Source organism: Salmo salar, chromosome ssa15, assembly GCF_905237065.1.
Source record: "Salmo salar chromosome ssa15, Ssal_v3.1, whole genome shotgun sequence".
NCBI lineage: Eukaryota > Metazoa > Chordata > Actinopteri > Salmoniformes > Salmonidae > Salmo > Salmo salar.
In genome coordinates this window covers 54,209,263-54,231,806 of record NC_059456.1, presented here as the reverse complement: position 1 = coordinate 54,231,806, position 22,544 = coordinate 54,209,263, and the positions used below count along the sequence as shown (strand labels likewise).

The following is a 22,544-nucleotide window of genomic DNA, read 5'->3' as shown; positions in this document are numbered from 1 at the left end:
CCCAGAACAACAGCAAAGGACCTTGTGAAGAAACAGGTACAAAAGTATCTATATCCACAGTAAAACGAGTCCTATATCGACATAACCTGAAAGGCCGCTCAGCAAGGAAGAAGTCACTGCTCCAAAACTGCCATTAAAAAAGCCAGACTACGGTTTGCAACTGCACATGGGGAAAAAGATTGTACTTTTTGGAGAAATGTCCTCTGGTCTGATGAAACAAAAATAGAACTGTTTGGCCATAACGACCATTGTTATGTGTGGAGGAAAAAGGGGGAGGCTTGCAAGCTGAAGAACACCATCCCAACCGTGAAGCACGGGAGTGGCAGAATCATGTTGTGGGGGTGCTTTGCAGCAGGAGGGACTGGTGCACTTCACAAAATAAATGGCATCATGAGGGAGGAAAATGATGTGGATATATTGAAGCAACATCAAGACATCAGTCAGGAAGTTGAAGCTTGGGCACAAATGGGTCTTCCAAATGGCTAATGACCCCAAGCATACTTCCAAAGTTGTGTCAAAATGGCTTAAGGACAACAAAGTCAAAGTATTGGAGTGGCCATCACAAAGCCCTGACCTCAATCCTATAGAACATTTGTGGGCAGAACTGAAAAAGCGTGTGCGAGCAAGGAGGCCTACAAACCTGACTCAGTTACTCCAGCTCTGTCAGGAGGAATGGGCCAAAATTCACCCAACTTATTGTGGGAAGCTTGTGGAAGGTTACCTGAAATGTTTGACCCTATTATTCTGAAATTTCACATTCTTAAAATAAAGTGGTGATCCTAACTGACCTAAGACAGGGAATTTTTACTAGGATTAAATGTCAGGAATTGTGAAAAATGTATTTGGCTAGGGTGTATGAAAACTTCCGACTTCAACTGTATTTTATGTGTGAGGATGTTGAGTGTTGCTATAATGTGGATGTTGGCTGGTATTCAGGCCTGCTGCATGCTGCTGTCTCCTAGCTCTATTGGTCTGCCAGTGGAGATTTATATCAGAAACACACGCACACTCACACAGGCCAAGGTTTGTTGTGTTTGGAGATGTTGGTAGTGGTATCATGGTCATGCCCGCTTCATACTGTAAGTGGTACTTGTGTTTGTTTGTGTTTGGGTCTTCCTTCGTGGGGTTGTTTGTTTTGATACTGGTGAGGTAACCAACATTATATTGCTGAACATTTAGGTAAACCAAGTGGGACTCGAACCAGCAACCTTGCATCTGTCAGTCCAACACCTGATCATCTGGTGGAGTTGCAATGGGACAGATGACAGCTCCTGACTTCAGTTGACCTGTGGTTGTCCCCTTGAACACCAGGGTCAGGGAAACAGTGGGGTGAAATATATTTGTAGACAGAAAATACTGTGCAAATTTCAGAATGGCCAAAATTGGAGACAAAAGAAATCAGCTTCTACCTAGGACACATACATAGTCTCTCTCTCGTTCTCTTTTCACACACGGTTTCCTGACCACATCACCCAGCATTCTTTCACCTCCATTACATTTTAGTCATTTAGCAGATGCTCTTATCCAGAACGACTTACAGTAGTGAATGCATACATTTCATATCTTTTTTTTTTGTATTTTTTTCTTCGTACTGGCCCCCCGTGGGAATCGAACCCACAACGCTGGCGTTGCAAACACCATGCTCTACCAACTGAGCCACAGGGAAGGCTATCTGAGGGGAGGCATGCTGAAACCTTGGTGTGCATTTTCTCAGCGCTGTCTGCTCTAGGTCAGCCATCTGACTCCATATTACCATTTCCATCCGTTGTTTTGACTGAGGTATCATGTTTTCCTCCCGTCCGGTCCTCTCGTCCTCTTCTCAGCCATGTTGCAGTGATCCATCTATCAACAAAAATGGACCTGCTGTGTAAGGTCTGGGAAAGACTGTGTAGCCCAGCGCGCACACACACACACACACACGCAAACACACACATACATATATACTGTATACACTCACACACACTCTCTGAACATTAGTCGATGTAATAAAGAACAGCTCCATTGTTTGTTTGAACACATTATGAGTCACATCGTTCAGCTTTATTGTTATAGCGAGACATTGGACATGCCAGCCCTCTCTTCCCAAGCCTCCATGGTGGTGTGTGTGTGCGCGCCTGTGTCTGTCTCCAGTCCGTCTGCGAGGTTCATGTCCATAGTTTTAAGCATTTACTGGTTTCAGGGAAGGATCCTAATCTCCAGAGCTTTTAGCCACTGACTTGTTATTACATTTTCCCTTCTCTGACCTCACAGGCCAAGATATGAGTTTCACCCACTGAAGTTACTTCATGCTGAATTGGTAAGTTGAAAACTTATTTTCGACCTAATACCTCTTGGTGTTATCGGTGAAACCAATGGTTGTTTGTTACACTTAGTCATTGTGGTTGTCTTTCTAGATCTCCCTCTGCCCTTGCGTATTAAACACACATACTGTTAGATGACGCCTTTTTGTGCAAGGGCCGTTTTTTGGGTTAATAGAAATGTTGCCCTGAATGACAGAGATACGTGTCCTATGTAATCTATAGTCTACATGTATGAGCAGGTGATCTTGTCTTCTCGGTACTGTTGAATATGGGAGGAGTGGAAACAGACTATGGGTAAACAATAGGGTGTGCCGAGTAGTCGGACAAAACGAGTATCATAACGGATATAGGCAATTTTCTGGATGCCATTATGATCCAAGTCTTTTTTTGTTGTTGCTGTAATTATCCACGATCGGAAAAAAGTAATTTTCGGGTGCCAGGAAGCATCTTTCTCATGTCATTCAGTCACAGAGTTACTAAACCATAATGCACTGTCTTTTAGTCAAGTCATGTGCAAGGTTTTACGTGGTCTGAATAACTCAACTGGCTAGTTTGCCTGGCTGTAAAGAGAAGGGCTGGCTATACGTTGATCCTGCTGCTCTGATTGGATAGAGTGAAGCTGTATTTCTCTGTCCACTTCTCTTCATAATTTCACCCAATCACCTTTCCTCGCGTGTTTTCGGTCTAATCATTTAGATTGCTGCAGCTTTCTATTATGATAAATCATATGGCGAGGATGTTTGCTATCGATGTGTATAATATCTAACAAGCGGGCCAAGGGTAGGGCAAAATAATGAAACGCTGATGCGCATTCTGACTGAGTGACAGCAAACTTGAGGACACACACACACACACACACACACACACACACACACACACCTCTCCGTGCACTGCTCTTTAATCTGCAGCTTTTTTGCAGTGAGTATGTGCAGTGAGGTATTTTGCCAACATTTATTTAGGCATATTAAAACACTTCAATTCTTTTTTAATCACGAGTCTCATCTTATCCGACTATTAAGATGTCAACTTACGGATACGATTGCGAATACAAGTGTGGCCATGTCGGCACACTCCTAGGAAACAACATTATACAGTAGCCATTGTAGACCAGATGTTTTGTGAACATACTATCTCCAGCTTCCTACTTTTTAAAAGGGAAATGTTCTGTTTTTTTAATAGGAAATTGATATCAGGGTTTGTTCCTATTTTTAACTGTGAGTTGACATTCGTTCACTACCTTAGCTTGGTGCAGTCTTCTGCATTCACCAGAGATTCAGGCCACATTTCAAACAAACACAAAACATGCTGTGCATTCGGGAAGTATTCTGACCCCTTGACTTTTTCCACATTTTGTTACTTTATTCTGAAATTGATTAAATGTATTTTTTTCCCTCATCAATCTACACACAATACCCCATAATGACAAAGCAAATTTTTACATAAACATTCAGACCCTTTACTCAGTACTTTGTTGAAGCACCTTTGGCAGCGATTACAGCCTAAAGTCTTCTTGGGTATGACGCTACAAGCTTGGTACACCTGTATTTGGGGAGTTCCTCCCATTCTTCTCTGCAGATCCTCTCAAGCTCTGTCAGGTTGTATGGGGAGCGTCGCTACACAGCTTTTTTTCAGGTCTCTTATTTACAATGACAGCCTAGCCCGGCCAAACGATCGTAAATTTAGTTTTTGCGTCTTGTACACCAGCTTCAAACAGCTAAAACAACTATATTTTTGGTTATGGAAAATATATTTCACAGCAGTTTAGATGGTACATGATTCTCTACACTATACTATAACATTTTTTTAGGCAAACTATTAAGAGTTTTAGCAACCAGGAAACGGCAGAGCGATTTCTACATAATGCAACTTTAATCAACATGTCTAAGCAGGACTGATGATGTGCAACACTTATACCAGTGATTGGCATGAATTTTGGGTAGACAATTAGGCATTGTTGCTATAATTTTACAGTCGAAATAGGGCTCCAGAATGTGATATTTATTTTGCTCAACAGAGATGAATTTGCTTACATCCTTTTTTGTGTACAAATATTTATCGGCTAATTGCCTTGGGGCTAATTCACCATCTGAGGAAGTGGCATATCAAAACTCATTAGCTAGATCGCTAAATCTAATTTCCTGATTGTTAGTCGTGTAACTTATTCATCTAACAGTAAATGTATTGTCCTAAAATGCTTTGCAGCATAGGACGGCGCCTCTATAAAGGCATATGCGATCACTTCGAATGCCAGTTTTGCGTATCCCACGCTCCATAAACTATGTCTCTGAGATACTTTGGTGTTAAAACGGTAAATATTGAGAGTTGGGAAATAAATGTCATACCTACAGAAAGCTGAGACCCTCCTCTCTCCAAAAGTTGCGCTCGCCAAACATCCACCTCTCCAGTGCAGGCTGACTAGTCTACCAGCTCACGTTTGTTGCCTATGCTTTGAGTTGAGGAAAACGGGGCAACGGGTCATTTTACGTTTACATTTTACGTCATTTAGCAGACGCTCTTATCCAGAGCGACTTACAAATTGGTGCATTCACCTTATGATATCCAGTGGAACAACCACTTTACAATAGTACATCTATATCTTTTTTTTGGGGGGGGGGGGGGTTAGAAGGATTACTATATCCTATCCCAGGTATTCCTTAAAGAGGTGGGGTTTCAGGTGTCTACGGAAGGTGGTGATTGACTCCGCTGTCCTGGCGTCGTGAGGGAGCTTGTTCCACCATTGGGGTGCCAGGGCAGCGAACAGTTTTGACTGGGCTGAGCGGGAACTGTGCTTCCGCAGAGGTAGGGGGGCCAGCAGGCCAGAGGTGAGATATGCCACTGAAGATTTTAAGCACGGGCCCGCCATAGACTATAATTGCAGCTGATACTGTACCTTCTATAGGCCTACCGTGGATTGCTGCATGTTGCATAGAATAGTATTAGCCAGCTATTGTGATGCATAATTGCCATGATAATTTGGGAAGGTCTAGTCAATGAGCATTATGGGTAATGTAGTCAATTTACGGAATATAAAGTGGACAGACGGATGTAAGACGATGACACGCATTTCTTTTGCCTAAAATTAAGAAAATTGTTGCAAAATTGTAGGAGGAGATCCTCCCGCACCTGAGAGCTTTACATTATTATAATATAGATGGGTCATTTATCTGAGTTTGTTTGAATTCCGGCCTCAGCCGATGAGACATGGAGAGAGCTGGAAGTCACTGAGAATCTACTGCTGCGTTGAATGATGTGATGTCGCTGGTTGGGTTGAATGATGGACGTGTAGGTCTAATTTCTATTAGAGTTTCCCACGTATGAATGATGTGAAATGCACTCAGAACATTCTCCATCATCACTCATTGATGAGCAGCCTGTGTGACTGCCTGAGTTGTTGCCTGTGTGTGTGTGTGTTTCTTTTATACAGTCGCACACTTTATTGATCCTGAAAGGCTGTGTGACATAATTATGGAGTGTGCGTGTGTGTGTGTGTGAATGAAGTGGGCTACTGTGGGGTTACGACCGGAACACACCCTGTCACTCAGCAGCAGAGGAATCATACTGTGTGTGTGTGTCCAGAGGGAGAATGGAAAGAGAGAGAGAGAGAATAGAGAACATCCGATCCTCCACAAGCAAAAGGAGAGAGGGAGAAAGTGGGGGAAAAGATGGCGATGGAAGGAAAGACGTCTCTGTCCCTCCAACAGATGTCTGTCTGGTGTTAGCACGTATTGACAAGTCAATATCGCTCCTTTAAATCAAATATTTGTCCAAATGATCTTGTCGCCTCAACATCAGGTAACATCCCCTTAGCTGTGAAATTACCTCAGGTTGGAGGACAGACACACACGCATCTCGCTGCTCACATTGCTTCTCCACCCGTGCCTCAATCCACTGTGGGGTTCTCTACATGTGAACGCAATTTGCACTTCCAATTAAACTGACGACCTTCGTTCCAGAATGCAGAACGTGTCTCCTCCTCTCCTGTGTGTCCTCTCCAGGATAGCTATTATTACCCTCAGTGTTATGACACTGACACACTGAGAATGTTACAAAACACTGTAACACGTCACACAGTTTACTGTAGTACAGCTTACTATAACATAACATAACACACACAAACACACAGCTCCTTATGATTCCAAGGTAATGCCCAATGACTATGTGACAGACAGGCTCGATTCGGTCTTATGTAGCAACATTTTAAATTGTTTTTTTTACATTGGATAAAAGTAGAGACTCGGAGCTAGAAAATGGTATCATACACTACAGTTGAGGAACAATGCGAAAGTAATTCTGCTTTGAAAGTTGATAAACTTGTAACTCCACTTTTGAGAAAATGGCCCTTGAATGTTTTGGTACACCTACTGGAGAGCTCTTCTTTGTCTACACCCATTCAGCATCGTTCACACCCTCTGAAGCCTGAGCCCCACCCATCTCTTTAAGGATTCACATGCATGACATCAGTAGCCTGGTGGTCCAAAATAGCTTATCTGGTGTATTTTAACACCAATAAACCCATATGTTTAAAAAATGAATTTAGTATATGTCAGTCTAGCAAACCAGGCAACTTAAAGCAACTTTCTAAACAATGTTTTCGTTAGTTTCTAGCTTGTTAGCTGGCGAGCTAACCTTAATTTAGCTGGCTAGCCAGTTCAAAAAATGCCCATGTCATATAGCTGACAATGTCTTAACTTTAGCTAATTTGTATTCATTATTACACCGAAAATAAACTCACAACAAGATAATTATTTACAACTGAATGGCAAGCTAATTACAGAAAATAGCTTATACGGTTGTGAGTGTGACGATATAAAAGCAGGGGTTTCTACCTGAGAATTTTAGAACTTGGACACTGTCTCGTTGGCCTAACGTTATATCCTAATTTGACTTTGGTGCTGGTGATGTTCTTTACATTACCGTCTCTGGTAAACACACACTATATCAAATCCTTCTGTGTGTTCTATTTTTGACTCCCTCCGCATATTTGAAATCAAACGGGAGAATTTTCTCCATCTCCTTAGCTGTCATACTCTGCTTCCACCGGGCATTCCACTGATTTCAAGAACTCGGTCCTACAGAAAGTCGAGAGCAACATTTTTGCAGTTCTTCGTGACATCTTTCAAAAAATATGCATTAGAAAGGATTACCTACACATACTGAAGCGTGCTACATGGCAGACCAATCCAAACTCATCTCTCTTCATGTCCAGCCCATCCATTATCTCAGCCAGTCATAGCAGTCACACCTCTGACACCGCCTAGTATATAGGTCCTGGATGTCAGGAAGCTTGGCCCCAGTGATGTAGTGGGCCGTATGCACTACCCTCTGTAGCGCCTTACGGTCAGATGCCGAGCAGTTATCATACCGGTTGGTGATGCCACCGGTCAAGATGCTCTCGATGGTGCAGCTGTAGAACTTTTTGAGGATCTGGGGACCCATGCCAAATCTTTTCAGTCTCCTGAGGGGAAAGGTGAGGTCGTGCCGTCTTCAGAACTGTCTTGGTGTGTTTGGACCATGATAGTACATTGGTGATGTGGACAACAAGGAACTTGAAACTCTCAACCCACTCCACTTCAACCCTGTCGATATTAATGGGGGCCTGTTCGGCCCTCCTTTTCCTATAGTCCACTTTCAGCTGCTTTGTCTTGCTCACATTGAGGTAGAGATTTTTGTCCTGGCAGTCTCTGACCTCCTCCCTATAGGCTGTCTCATCGTTGTCGGTGAGCAGGCCTACCACTGTTGTGTCGTCAGCAAACTTAATGATGGTGTTGGAGTCATGCTTGGCCACAAAGTCTTGGGTGAACAGAGAGTACAGGAGGGGACTAATCACACACCCCTGAGGGGCCCCAGTGTTGAGGATTCGCGTGGTAGATGTGTTGTTGCCTACCCTTACCACCTGGGGGTGGCCCATCAGGAAGTCCAGGATCCAGTTGCAGAGAGAGGTGTTTAGTCCCAGGGTCCTTAGCTTAGTGATGAGCTTCGTGGGCACTACGGTGTTGAACGCTGAGCTGTAGTCAATGAACAGCATTCTCACTTGTCCAGGTGGGAAAGGGCAGTGTGGAGTGCGATTGAGATTGCGTCATCTGTGGATCTGTTGGGGCGGTATGCAAATTGGAGTGGGCCTAGGGTTTCCGGCATGATGGTGTTGATGTGAGCCATGACCAGCCTTTCAAAACACTTCATGGCTACCGAGGTGAGTGCTACGGGGCGGTAGTCATTTAGGCAGGTTACCTTAGTTTTCTTGGGCACAGGGACTATGGTGGTCTGTTTGAAACATGTAGGTATTACAGACTCGGTCAGGGAGAGGTTGAAAATGTCAGTGAAGACACATGCCAGTTGGTCCGCGCATGCTTTGAGTACCCGTCCTGGTAATCCGTCTGGCCCTGCGGCTTTGTGAATGTTGACTTGTTTAAAGGTCTTGCTCACACCAGCTACGGAGAGCGTGATAACACATTCGTCCAGAACAGCTGGTGCCCAGATACTCAACTAGTCTAAAGAAGGCCAGTTTTATTGCTTCTTTAATCAGAACAACAGTTTTCAGCTGTGCTAACATAATTGAAAAAGGGTTTTCTAATGATAAATTAGCCTTTTAAAATGATCAACTTGGATTAGCTAACACAATGTGCCATTGGAACACAGGAGTGATGGTTGCTGATTATGGGCCTCTGCACGCCTATGTAGATATTCCATTAAAAAAAATCAGCTTTTTCCAGCTACAATAGTGATTTACAACATTAACAATGTCTACACTGTATTTCTGATCAATGTGATGTTATTTTAATGCACAATTTTTTTTGCTTTTCTTTCAAAAACAAGGACATTTCTATGTGGCCCCAAACTTTTGAACGGTAGTGTGCGTACAGTCACTGTGGGGACGACGTCGTCGATGCACTTATTGATGAAGTTGACTGAGGTGATATACTCCTCCATGCCATTAGATGAATCCCGGAACATATTCCAGTCTGTGCTAGCAAATTAGTCCTGTAGCGTAGCATCCGCGGCATCTGACCACTTTCGTATTGAGTGAGTCACTGGTACTTCCTGCTTTAGTTTTTGCTTGTAAGCAGGAATCAGGAGGATAGAATTATGGTCAGATTTGCCAAATGAAGGGAGAGCTTTGTATGCGTCTCTGTGTGTGGAGTAAAGGTGGTCAAGAGTTTTTTTTTTTTTTTTTTAATTTTATTTTAATTTTTTCTCCCTCTGGTTGCACATGTGACATGCTGGTAGAAATGAGGTAAAGCGGATTTAAGTTTGCCTGCATTAAAGTCCCTGGCCACTAGGAGCGCCACTTCTGGATGAGTATTTTCTTGTTTGCTTATGGTCTTAAACAGCTTGTTGAGTGCGGTCTTAGTGCCAGCATTGGTTTGTGGTGGTAAGTAGAAGTCTACGAATAATATAGATGAGAACTCTCTTGTTAGATAGTGTGGTCTACAGCTTATCATGAGGTATTCTACCTCAGGCGAGCAATACCTCGAGACTTCTTTAATATTAGACATCGCGCACCAGCAGTTATTGACAAATAGACACACACCCCCGCCCCTCGTCTTACCAGACGTAGCTGCTCTGTTCTGCCGATGCAAGGAGAAGCATAATACGGCCAATAATACGGAGTGTAGTGCTGGTATGCATACTCGTCTGCAAATTCTTACATGGCACCCCGCCCTCCTCACCCTTTTTCTCTGTCTTTTCTTCACGAGGATGACGGGGATTTGGGACTTGTCACAACAAAAATCTTTGTCCAGTTCGAGGTGAGTAATCGCTGTTCTGATGTCCAGAAGCTCTTTTCGGTCATAAGAGATGGTAGCATCAACATTATAAACAAAATGAGTTACAAATAATGCTTATTTTTTTAAATAGTTTGATAGGAGCCAGTAAAACGTCAGCCATCCCCTCCGGCGCTGTTTATTCAGACTTACATCTGGTGTATTAGAAGCAATAATTGGTAGCATGATTGTCTTCAAACCATATTTTTTAGATTGACCACGAAGATTTACATTTTTTCATTAACTATAATGAGGGACCCTGTTTTCTGCTAACAATGCCTGCAGTACCGCTGTCGGCCTTGAACTTCCGTGGCTTCAATGGAAGGGGGCAATCGTTCTCTCCTGGTAAGGCCCCATAGTTAAGAGCCTAAACACTGAGACTGCTGCTAATATATAGTTGAAGTCAGAAGTTTACATACACTTAGGTTGGAGTCATTAAAACTAGTTTTTCAACCACTCCACAAATTTCTTGTTAACAAACTATAGTTTTGACAAGTCGGTTAGGACATCTACTTTGTGCATGACACAAGTCATTTTTCCAAGAATTGTTTACATACAGATTATTTCACTTATAATTCACTCTATCACAATTCCAGTGAGTCAGGAGTTTACATACACTAAGTTGACTGTGCCTTTAAACAGCTTGGAAAATTCCAGAAAATGATGTCATGGCTTTAGAAGCTTCTGATAGGCTAATTGACATAATTTGAGTCAATTGGAGGTGTACCTGTGGATGTATTTCAAGGCCTACCTTCAAACTCAGTGCCTCTTTGCTTGACATCATGGGAAACTCAAAAGAAATCAGCCAAGACCTCAGAAAAAAGATTGTAGACCTCCACAACTTTGGTTCATCCTTGGGAGCAATTTCCAAACGCCTGAAGGTATCACGTTCATCTGTACAAACAATAGTACGCAAGTATAAACACCATGGGACCACGCAGCCGTCATACCGCTCAGGAAGGAGGCACGTTCTGTTTCCTAGAGATGAACTTTACTTTACTTTGGTGCGAAAAGTGCAACTCAATCCCAGAACAATAGCAAAGGACCTTGTGAAGATGCTGGAGGAAACATGTACAAAAGTATCTATATCCACAGTAAAACAATTCCTATATCGACATAACCTGAAAGGCCGCTCAGCAAGGAAGAAGTCACTGCTCCAAAAGCGCCATAAAAAAGCCAGACTACGGTTTGCAACTGCACATGGGGACAAAGATCATGCTTTTTGGAGAAATGTCCTCTGGTCTGATGAAACAAAAATAGAACCTTTTGGCCATAATGACCATCATTATGTTTGGAGGAAAAAGGGGGAGGCTTGCAAGCCGAAGAACACCTTCCCAACTGTGAAGCATAGGGCTGGCAGCATCATGTTGTGGGGGTGCTTTGCTGCAGGAGGGACTGGTGCATTTCACAAAATAGATGGCATCATGAGGATGGAAAATTATGTGGATATATTGAAGCAACATCTCAAGACATCAGTCAGGAAGTTAAAGCTTGGTAGCAATTGGGTCTTCCAAATGGACAATGACCCCAAGCATACTTCCAAAGTTGTGGCAAAATGGCTTAAGGACAACAATGTCAAGGTATTGGAGTGGCCATCACAAAGCCCTGACCTCAATCCTACAGAACATTTGTGGGCAGAACTTAAAAAGCGTGTGCGAGCAAGGAGGCCTACAAACCTGACTCAGTTACACCAGCTCTGTCAGGAGGAATGGGCCAAAATTCACCCAACATATTGTGGGAAGCTTGTGGAACCTGACACATTTGACCTAAGTTGAACAATTTAAAGGCAATGCTACGAAATACTAATTGAGTGTATGTAAACTCCTGACCCACTGTGAATGTGATGAAAGAAATAAAAGCTGAAATAAATAATTCTCTCTACTATATTCTGACATTTCACATTCTTAAAATAAAGTAGTGATCCTAACTGACCTAAAACAGGGAACTTTTACTAGGATTAAATGTCAGGAATGTCAGAAACTGAGTTTAAATGAATTTGGCTAAGGTGTATGTTAACTTCCGACTTCAACTGTAGATTTCTCCGAAAGAGTTGTAAGGTGGGCAGAGAGAGGAAGAGAGGGAAAAAAAGGGAAAGAGTGAGGCACCCATCTTAAAGAATAGAAGCATTGTGGAAGAGGAATGTCTGGGAAGAAGATAGACGTGAATAGGAATGGCGTAGAGGAGAGTGAGGAAAATAGAGAGGGGAACAGGGTGTTTCCAGATTTTATGAATTAGGCCCCCCCCAAAAGTGTTAAAAAGCTGATTTTGTGTGTTTGAATGGTGTTAGTGTATCCCAACAATTTAGAATATTGTGGGCATGTACTGGTCAATAAAAATATGAATTACAAATAAACAAACAGCTGATTAGCCAGCTCAGTCATTGAGGCATAGAGACTTCTCAGCCCAAAAAAAACATTTTTAAAAACGGTTTGAAATACAAGAATGAGGTGATTTTTGATGTTGTTTTTCTTAAATGTATGCTTTAGCCAGAAATACGAGTATAGGATGAGTCAACAACATTATTTGGGTATGAGTTAGCAGAATATTAACTTTAAAAAGTCTGATTTTCACTGGACAGTTACTTTGAAACCAGATTTCCCTCTTAGTCTGAATGCTGCTCTAACACATGACTGGCTGCCCAGATCAGATGACTAGATAAACTGGAGGAATTCAGCCTCTTCCTTTTCCCTCTTTCACCAGGGCTTCTCTCATTCTAAGGAGAGAGGGGGGGGGAGAGGGGGGGCTGTGGTTGGCTGCTTCAGAAGACACATGGACACTAGGGAAGGGCATTTTAAGTAATTGCAGTATTCAAATAAATCATGCATTTTTTTCCGGTATCCGGACAGTGGAAATGCATGTTCTTCAGCACTTTCATGCTGCGTAGCCTGCGCGACTCGGGAGAGGCCATCCTCCCTGCTTGTTGCTGCTACAGGGCGTGGAGGGGGAGTGGCGGGGGTGGTGTCTGTGAAACAGGATGGGGAGAGAGAGATTGTAGCCATAGGACAGAGTGGGGTCAGTTTAGCAATTCTTTACATTCAGCATCACTACATCAAGGGAAATATTATATTCTTTCTAACAAAGATATGTAGATATATTTCAGGATGTTGTGTATCCATGGAATTAATCAGAATTTAAGTAAACACGACAGTTTTGAAAACAGTTTTGAAAACATAGCTTGTCCCCCCCAAAAAAAGTAGCCTCTTGGCACAACTTACCCCGGGTATGTGGTAAGTTAAGCAAAGTGACAGAGTAAATTGAGCCACCTTGGGGTAAGTGGGTGGTGGTGTCCTGTGACAGTGGGTGATGGTAGGTCAAAGTTTAATTCATGGAATGGGGTTGTGGTGTATTGTGTCTTTAAATGCATGCCTACATTCAGAAATAGATCTCTCTGTTCAATATCACTTCCCCTTCTATTTCTTGACCAGTTTTCTTGACCAGTTTAAGACTTTGTGTGCATCTGCTACTCTTTCACACAATTACACGTTTAAAAAAAAAAAACAATTTTGTCAACGTACCTCTTCAGTGTCATTCTGTTTATTTGTTCATCCTTTGCTGCTGCTCCAATGGACTTCCCTGCTCTCACTTCATTGGCTACTTTTTTAAGAACCTCAAGGGGGTCTAGACCGCTGCTTGTTTTATGTTTGTATGTCTGCTCTGTAACAATAAAATGCACTATCTTGACATATTGCAAAAATACTATGCATATTATGCATAAAACGGACAAAATGTAATCATAATTTGTATTGGGTATAGTGGCCATTGTCTCAAGTTACCCCAAGGCAAACATTTAGTCTATATTAACCCACACAGCTACTTTCAAGTGCAAGGATGCACTTTCATGCTAGGTTTAGGACCTCATATTTTAGCTTCTAGAGATCCCAACTGATGTACAATGCAATCTTAAAACGATCTACATTGGTTGAGATACAAGCATCGTGAAACCTCTTTACGCATTAAATTCATTTGACTTTGTGAAAATCTGTTTCTTGGAACTAACTTGCTTACCACTTCCTCCATGTGGTTTCGTCCTTCACAGACTCCATGAAATGATGACCTCTTACTAAATATTTAGTCAAATAATTGATTCTGTGTATGGCTTCCTAGAAACAAGGGGAGGCTCAACTAACCCTTTGGCTCAATTTACCCCTCTCTCCCCTACAGACTCACGCTAGTTAGACAAACTTGTAGATGCTATCGGTTATCTATCATATCTTCTGGTAGTGCCTGTATTTACTGCATCAAAACGATGTAAATATAAGATATACTTTATTAGTCCACGCGAGATGGACATTTTGTCTTCTGCTTTTATGTGGTTTTCCACCACAAAAAGTCCAGAAAATGGCCACAAAGAGTGGAACCAGCTCACCTGCTTTTACACTATGATTTGACTATTAGATCTTCAGTGTTTCGTTTGAAAAACAAGAGCTCCGTTCATGTAACAGGGTTGACCTTAAAATGGGGGACAGATGTAAATGAATCTCTCATCACATTAAGTAAATAATAATCTTCAGAATTGACTTTGTCAAGGCAACAAAATAACTGGGGCTTTATAATGATGAAATGTTTGGGTTAAGGGTGTTAATATCTTCCTAGAAGTCACAGCGGATGAACAGAGAATTTTGGCACTTTAGAAAGTCTTTATTCATATTGAACATCAGATTGATTGAATTCGGCCCCAATTCTGATCTTTTTTTTTTTTTTCTCACTAATTGATCGTTTCAATCAGATCTGCTCTGATTGGTCAAAAGACCAATTAGTGGAACAAATGAGGAATTGGGCCACCTGTGTGAACACAGCCCATGTGGTCTATATTAAAAGGCACTTTGTTTAATATAACAAGCTTTTTTATTTCAATTCAATATTGGCGCACAATTTCGACTTGAAATGTCAAAGGGATGCAAAAGGCCCTCATTAGTTGGATCGATCCATTAGTATATGATACCTTGTGTAATGGAAATGTTCTATAAGACTGATACACAAACAAACAGAACATGGAAACATAAAAAAGCTCTGTTTGTCATTGTGGCCCTTAGTCTCGATTAGTATGATGTTGGACCGGAACCAAAGCCAGACATATGCCAAAGGTTTCCAGTTATTTACGTGCTACTGCGTCTTTTCATTTACGTGCACTAGGGCTACTTGAAACATGACATCGATATCATGAGAAATTATACGATTAATACACAGCGTTTACCAACATGCCATGAGAACTTAAATTGAATTGAGGGCATAGTAAATCTTATCTTGACATGCAGTATTTGACAAGGAGAATACGCTGTTTTAAAAAAAGAAATCAGACTAGAAGAATGATAAGGCAGAGCAGTAACAAGCCCAGCCTTATTAGAGACCCTCAGGAGCCCACCTAATGGAGGGGATGACACACACACACACTAACACGCACACAGCAGCACAATTAGAGCGCCAGACACACACACACCACACACACATTGCTCACAAATACAGTACACAGCAGTGTTTTCAGACCGGGAGGTACGCACACATGCTGAGTAACACATTGGCAGCAGTGCAATTACAGAGGAGGAAGTTGTTTACTAGCAAAGGTAACCATGGACCCCCTTATTCTTTCCTACAACACACACACGCAAACATTCACCCACACACTGATTTACACAATGTATTTCCAAGCATTGGAACCACCCCCATGCAAATTAGCCAGAGAAAAGAACCCAGCTTCTAAACATCTCTCTCTCTCTTTGTGCACGTGTGTCTTTGTGTGTGTGTGTGCATGGCAGTGGTAACTAGTAGTGGTAGAGCCCAGGTGGATTAAGAGATGATGTAAAGGGAGTTATGGAAACGCTAAGCAATCGATGCTAATAGTTGTAGCGTACTCGTTACCAATATTCTATTCACAAAATACCAGCTGAAACAAGGTGTCTAAAATGAAGCCAATGCAGTGAACCAGGAAGGAGTGTTAGATAAAGTGTTACCAAACAGGTCCTTGTGACAGTAACCCCTTACCAGACCTGACTCCTTGCACACTAATGGAATCTACTAATTAGAGAGCGGAGGGGGTTGTGTGTGTGTGTGTGTGTGTGTGTGTGTGTGTGTGTGTGTGTGTGTGTGTGTGTGTGTGTGTGTGTGTGTGTGTGTGTGTGTGTGTGTGTGTGTGTGTGTGTGTGTGTGATTAGACAGAGAGCCCCAGACCTCGTTAAGAGGCAGCCTTCCACCAGTCCTTCAGGGACAGAGATTCATCTGATCTCTCTTTTTTTTTTACACACACACACACACACACACACACACACACACACACCTGGAGATCTCTCTATCAAGCTCTCTTTCTCTTCATCTCTCTCTCTCTTTTCCTCAGTCTCTTTTCTTTTTATATCTCTTTCTCTCACCTTTTCTCTCTCTCTCTCCCTCCCTCTCCTCGTTCTCTCTCTCTTCTCACTCATCGTGTTCGTCGTCTTTATATGACTTCATTAACACTAAAACCGCTGGTCCTTGAGGGATCCCTGTTCAAGCTAATGAGTAGTCATTTTGACAGCAACATTCTAACAGTGTAATTCATACATTTCCTATGTGCTATTGCAAAAATAATAATTTGGTTGTGTTTATGAAGGTCTAATGTAACATTTTAAAATACGATTTTAATTGTATTTCAAATAACACAATAGCATTTTCATTAGTTTGTTACTGTAGGCTATATGTTAAAAAAAAAAGTTTAAAACAATTGTTCTATCAATGTTATTGGTGGAGTGCCTTTGTTACAACTATAAAAAAATAAACTGTATGCGTTGGAACACAGTAACAGTTTATTTTTATAACGACAAACGTAAAAAAAAAAATACCCCAACCTCCTAGACGCACGGTCAGCAAGATGCGTGGTCAAATTCTGAAAACATCAGTAGCCTCAACATCATTATAAGCCACAAGTGTGCTTGATAAAATACTTAAGTGTTGATATGACAGCAGTCAAAAATAGTAAATTATTTATGTCGGATACCATGGCGAATTTGTCTGTTTTATTTCGTGTAAATGGTGGTAACGCATGAGCTCTCTGACGCGATCCTGTGACATCTCCAAAGAAAAGTATTCCATATATATCTGACCAGAAACTCTCCATATACATGCTCTTTCCACCGAATGCTCCACGGAAATACAGGATTGAAATGAATGTTTCCAGCAATCAACAGACAGATCCCAGGCAGTGTCTCCTTGCTCTGTGTGCACCTTAGCCACAGGTTCTGAATGCTGTAGCATTTTCATGTCCATAAACAACGAAAGCTGGTGAGTGCATTGCTGATGTTGTTTTATGCTTGAGATGTAGGGCTTGCCCTCTCAGTGATGACATTTTGTGCTGCTAATCGGCCCGTAGCATTGTCACCGACTTGTTCTATCTAAATGGTGCCGTCCCTTCCTCTCTCCTGTCCCACTGCTTCAATTGGTAGTGGCGCAGGCTCCTGTTCAGTGCGCACCGTTCTGGCTTTTTTGCACTTAGGCCTCGTAGGTGTAGGTTATTCAGAATTCTGCGTTGTTCGCTTCCCCTCGCTCATCAACTCACCCATTCTTTCCCTTTCTCCCCCATCATACTTTTTAATTGATTTAATCTGTTGTTATATGTGTGAAATTAGTTTCGGTATGGTTTAGGTTCAGTTTCGAGGCAATTATTGAGGTGATTATCAACTGGGCATGGCACATTCATGTCGGGAGAAGGACTGTCGGGAGAAGGAGCGGAGCTGGCCCTACTATTGGGAGAGGTAGGGGCAATGTCGGAAAAGCATTCTAAAAATGACATGACCTCATAACTGTTTATAACTCCAGTTCTGTTTGTGATATTAAGATTCTAACAATGACAGTGTGCTGTATAGACTTATTTTGGAAAAGTCAAGGATGGGGGGATGACTTTAAAAAATGGCAGAGTAATGCAACATTTTATTAATGAGCAGTCAAAATTATGATTTATTTGTTATGTAAGTTGAAGGTTATGGAAGGGTCCAGACAGCGTTTTTGTGATTTCACTAGTTTTTGCTAAACATATCCCAAACAGCAAATCACTTCCTCATCCTCGTTGTGTAGAATGGGGGGCGGGAGCTGAAAAAACATTAACAAAGCCCCCAAAAATGTCCTTTTAGAAATGGCAAAGCTCTTAGTATAGTGATGAAGTTCTTTAGATGTTGTACACATGAAATTGTCATTCCCAATGTTATATTAAATTTATAACGTTTTAAGGTATGACCCAGGTGCAGACAGTGTTGAAGAAACAAACGTTTATTCCTCAAACAGGGGCAGGCAAACGACAGATCAAGGCAGGCATGGTCAATAATCCAGAGAGGGTGTAAGGTACAGGCTCAGGGTCAGGTCAGGCAGAGGTCGGTAATCCAGAGTAGTGGGGCAAAGGTACAGGACGACAGGCAGGCTCAGGGGAGGCAGAACGGTCAGAAACTAGAAAACAGCACCAAGGAATAGGCGGTAGCAGGGAAACAAAACGCTGGTAGGTTCTACAAACAAAAATGAATTGGCCACAGACAAACAGAGAACACAGGTATAAATACACAGGGGATAATGGGGAAGATGAGCGACACCTGGAGGGGGGTGGAGACATGCACAAAGACCGGTGAAACCGATCAGGGTGTGACAAAATGGTTTTGCGACTCGAGTAAATGAGGGAAAGAAAGTACACTGAACAAAAATATAAACGCATGCAACAATTCCAAAGATTTTACTGAGTTACAGTTCATATTAGGAAATCAGTCAATTGACATAAGTTCATTAGGTCCTAATCTATGGATTTCACATGACTGGGAATACATATATGCATCTGTTGGTCACAGATACTGTACCTTAAAAAAAGGATCAGAAAACCAGTCAATATCTGGTATGACCACCATTTGCCTCGTGCAACGACTCATCTCCTTCACAGAGTTGATCAGGCTGTTGATTGTGGCCTGTGGAATGTTGTCCCACTCCTCTTCAATGGCTGTGTGAAGTTACTGGATATTGTCGGGAACTGGAACACACTGTCTTACACGTCAATCCCAAATGTGCTCAATGGGTGACATGTCTGGTGAGTAAACACGCCAAGGAAGAAGTGGGACATTTTCAGTTTACAGAAATTGTGTACAGATTATTGCGACATGGGGCCGTGCATTATCATGCTGAAACATGAGGTGATGGCGGTGGACACGACAATGGGCCTCAGCATCTCATCACGGTATGTATGTCAAATTGCCATCGATAAAATGCAATTGTGTTCGTTGTCCGTAGCTTATGCCTGCCCATACCCTAACCCCACTGCCACAATGGGGCCCTCTGCCCGGTACAGTTGAAACCGGGATTAATCCGTGAAGAGCACACTTCTCCAGCGTGCCAGTGGCCATCGAAGGTGAGCATTTGCCCACTGAAGACGGTTACAGCGGCAAACTGCAGTCAGGTCAAGACCCTGGCGAGGACGACGAGCATGCAGATAAGCTTCCCTGAGACGGATTCTAATAGTTTGTGCAGAAATCCTTCGGTTGTGCAAACCCACAGTTTCATTAGTTGTCCGGGTGGCTGGTCTCAGATGATCCCGCAAGTGAAGAAGCCGGATGTGGCGGTCCTGGGCTGGCGTAGTTACGTGTGGTCTGTGATTGGTAGACTAGTTGGACGTATTGGCACATTTCTAAAATGACGTTGGGGTCGGGGTTATGGTAGAGAAATTAACCTACAATTCTCTGGCAACAGCTCTGGTTGACATTTCTATAGTCCCTCAAAACTTGAGACATCTGTGGCATTGTGGTGTTTGACAAAACTGCATATTTTGGAGGGGCCTTTCATTGTCCCCAGCACAAGGTGCACCTGTGTAATGATCATGCTGTTTAATCAGCTTCTTGATATGCCACACCTGTCAGGTGGATGGATTATCTTGGCAAAGGAGAAATGCTCACTAACAGGGATGTAAACAAATGTGCGCACAAAATTAGAGAGAAATTAGCTTTTTGTGCATATGGAACATTTCCTGGATTTTCTATTTCAGCTCATGAACTCTGGAACCAACACTTTACATATTGCGTTTATATTTGTGTTCTGTATTAATTGAAAGCATGACGTGCTTCCACACAGGAAGTTCCAGACACTTGTATGCCAAGCTGCATTGAAACTGTTCTGGTGGCTCGTGGAGACCCAACACCCTATTAAGACACTTTATGTTGGTGTTTCCTTTATTTTGGCAGTTACCTGTAGCAGCACGCGGGTGTGTGTGTGTGTGAGAGTCTTGCCGTCTGTCCATGCCTCGCTCTCTTTCATTAAGACTCAAATGGAGCTATTATGACCTGTTCTCACCCTGTCTGAGGAGTCTTAAAGCATTCACAGTAGCAGATAGAACATTGTGCTTCAGCACTACCACTGTAAGAGTTCTAGCTTGTGTGATAAGAATATAGGATGTACGGAGCAGATAGGCACTCTATGCACCGTTCACAGACCCTAATGCAGACACACACACACACAAACACTCTCTGGCAAACACACACACACGTACCAGTATAACATCTAGATAGTGCAGTTGGAATGTATTGAGATTAGAACCCTTTTAGTTCACAGCTGTTTACCATACTGTGTACACCATTATATAGGCTACACCATACTGTACATGACATGTCAGAGTATGACATCCATTATGTTAGATTAGAACACTACGTAGCCCCATTTCTCACCATACAGTATACTACATACGCTCACTGGACATTTTATTAGGTACACACATCTAGTACCGGGTCGGAGCCCCCTTTGCCTCCAGAACAGCCTGACTTCTTCGGGGCATGGATTCTACAAGTCGGAAACGTTCCACATGCTGACGCGATATGATCACGCAGTTGCTACAGATCGGACGGCGGTACACCACCGCCACCAGCCTGTACCGTTGACACCAGGCAGGATGGGTCCATGGACTCATGCTGCTTACACCAAATCCTGACTCTGCCATCAGCATGATGCAACATGAACCGGGATTTGTCACGACCTCTCTCATCAACAAGCTATTTTTACCCACAGGACTGCCTCTGACTGCATGTTTTTTGTTTGTTGCACTATTCTCGGGAAACCCTAGACACTGACGTGGGTGAAAAGCCCAGGAGGGGGGCCATTTCTGAGATACTTAAACCTGTGTGTCTGGCACCGGCAATCATACCACGCTCAAAGTCGCTTAGGTCGCTCGTTTTGGCTATTCTAATGTTCAATCGAACAGTAACTGGATGCCTGTCTGCCTGCTTTATATAGCAAGCCACGGCCACGTGACTCATGGTCTGTAGGAGCGATCACTCCTTCTCCACAGTCTCCACAGTCTATCTTTAGAAGAGCAATATTCAATATGGTGGACTCCTGACCCCGCCGTGACCTTCTCAGAAGAACCCCAGCCATCCTATGTGAGGCACCTGGAGGGTGAGGGGCTGGTCGTGGGCGGGGTTTTCTCAGATCCACACTTCAATAAGAACACATCATTTGTATAATGTCCCCTCAGAGCTGGCCTTACAGTGGGAGGATAGAGGGAGTTGAGAAAACGAGAGCACAGAAAGTGTGTGTGTGTGTGTCCCTCTTTCTCCATCAGTGTTTGAGTAGGAACCAATACTCCCAGCAGGGCATTGCTGTCAGGACACGTCCTGATGTGACACATTCTGTCCTCACCTGAGATGTGAGGAGACAGAGTCATTATCTGGAGACATGGGCTACTTCTCCCCTCCTCTCTCTTGAGTTGTCGATTTTGTGTGTGTGTGTTTGTCTGCGTGTGTGTGTGTGCTAGGGCTGTGATGGTCATGGAATTTGGGCTGAAGGTTATTTGTCAGTCAAATGAACACGGTCACCGTTATAATCGTTTGAATAGTAAAATTCAGTGTGCCCGGTTTGGGTGCATGTATTTCATGATACTCGTTTGCTACAACTGTCCTCTCTCCTTATATCAGCTGTTAGATGTGAACCAGGCATATTTTACTTTGCTGCTTTTGGGTCAGTGGCTGTGACTGATTGTAGAGATGAGGGGCTGTCATGGCTGACTGATGATGAGTTACATGTCCCTATAGCTACCAGCAGCAGGAACAGAGCAGCGTGTGTGCATATGTGTGTGTGTGGGCGCTAGTGTTCACTGGGAGGGAGATTACCAACCTCTTATCTGCTACACTAATCAACAGGAATCTCTGCTGCCTGCCTGACGCTTCAACCCTCTGATGATGTTACCTGGAATAACATTGGCTGGGCCCGAGAGAGAGAGAGGGAGAGAGAGAGAGAGAGAGAGAGAGGGAGAGAGAGAGAGGGAGAGAATCGTCAGTCTGTTCACGCTGATGTTTTTTGTTGGTTGATCATGCAAGCTTTGGTTCTTGTGCAAGGTGTCATAGTATTTGATATGCATCAGAGTGGTGTAGACCTACAGTCTGGAAAAATGGTTCAGGACTATAGTCATTTTTACCCCCCTCTAAATGCTCGTTAGAGTTATCACAAAGACAGGGCGCTCAGTTTGAATGCCATCTTTTCCTGAAAACGAGTCTTCCCATGACTCTCT

The 22,544-nt window shown here is 42.9% G+C and overlaps 1 protein-coding gene across 5 annotated transcripts in view; it reads left to right on the top strand.

The window, feature by feature from the left end:
* The window catches only part of LOC106571557 (1-phosphatidylinositol 4,5-bisphosphate phosphodiesterase beta-4), a 131,946-nt gene that overhangs the window by 3,931 nt on the left and 105,471 nt on the right, over positions 1-22,544 (top strand). For all 5 annotated transcript variants that reach the window (XR_006759203.1, XM_014144727.2, XM_014144720.2 and 2 more), the window contains exon 2: positions 2,251-2,296. The gene's annotated coding sequence lies outside the window, so the exon portion shown is untranslated. The remainder of the gene's footprint in view (positions 1-2,250; positions 2,297-22,544) is intronic.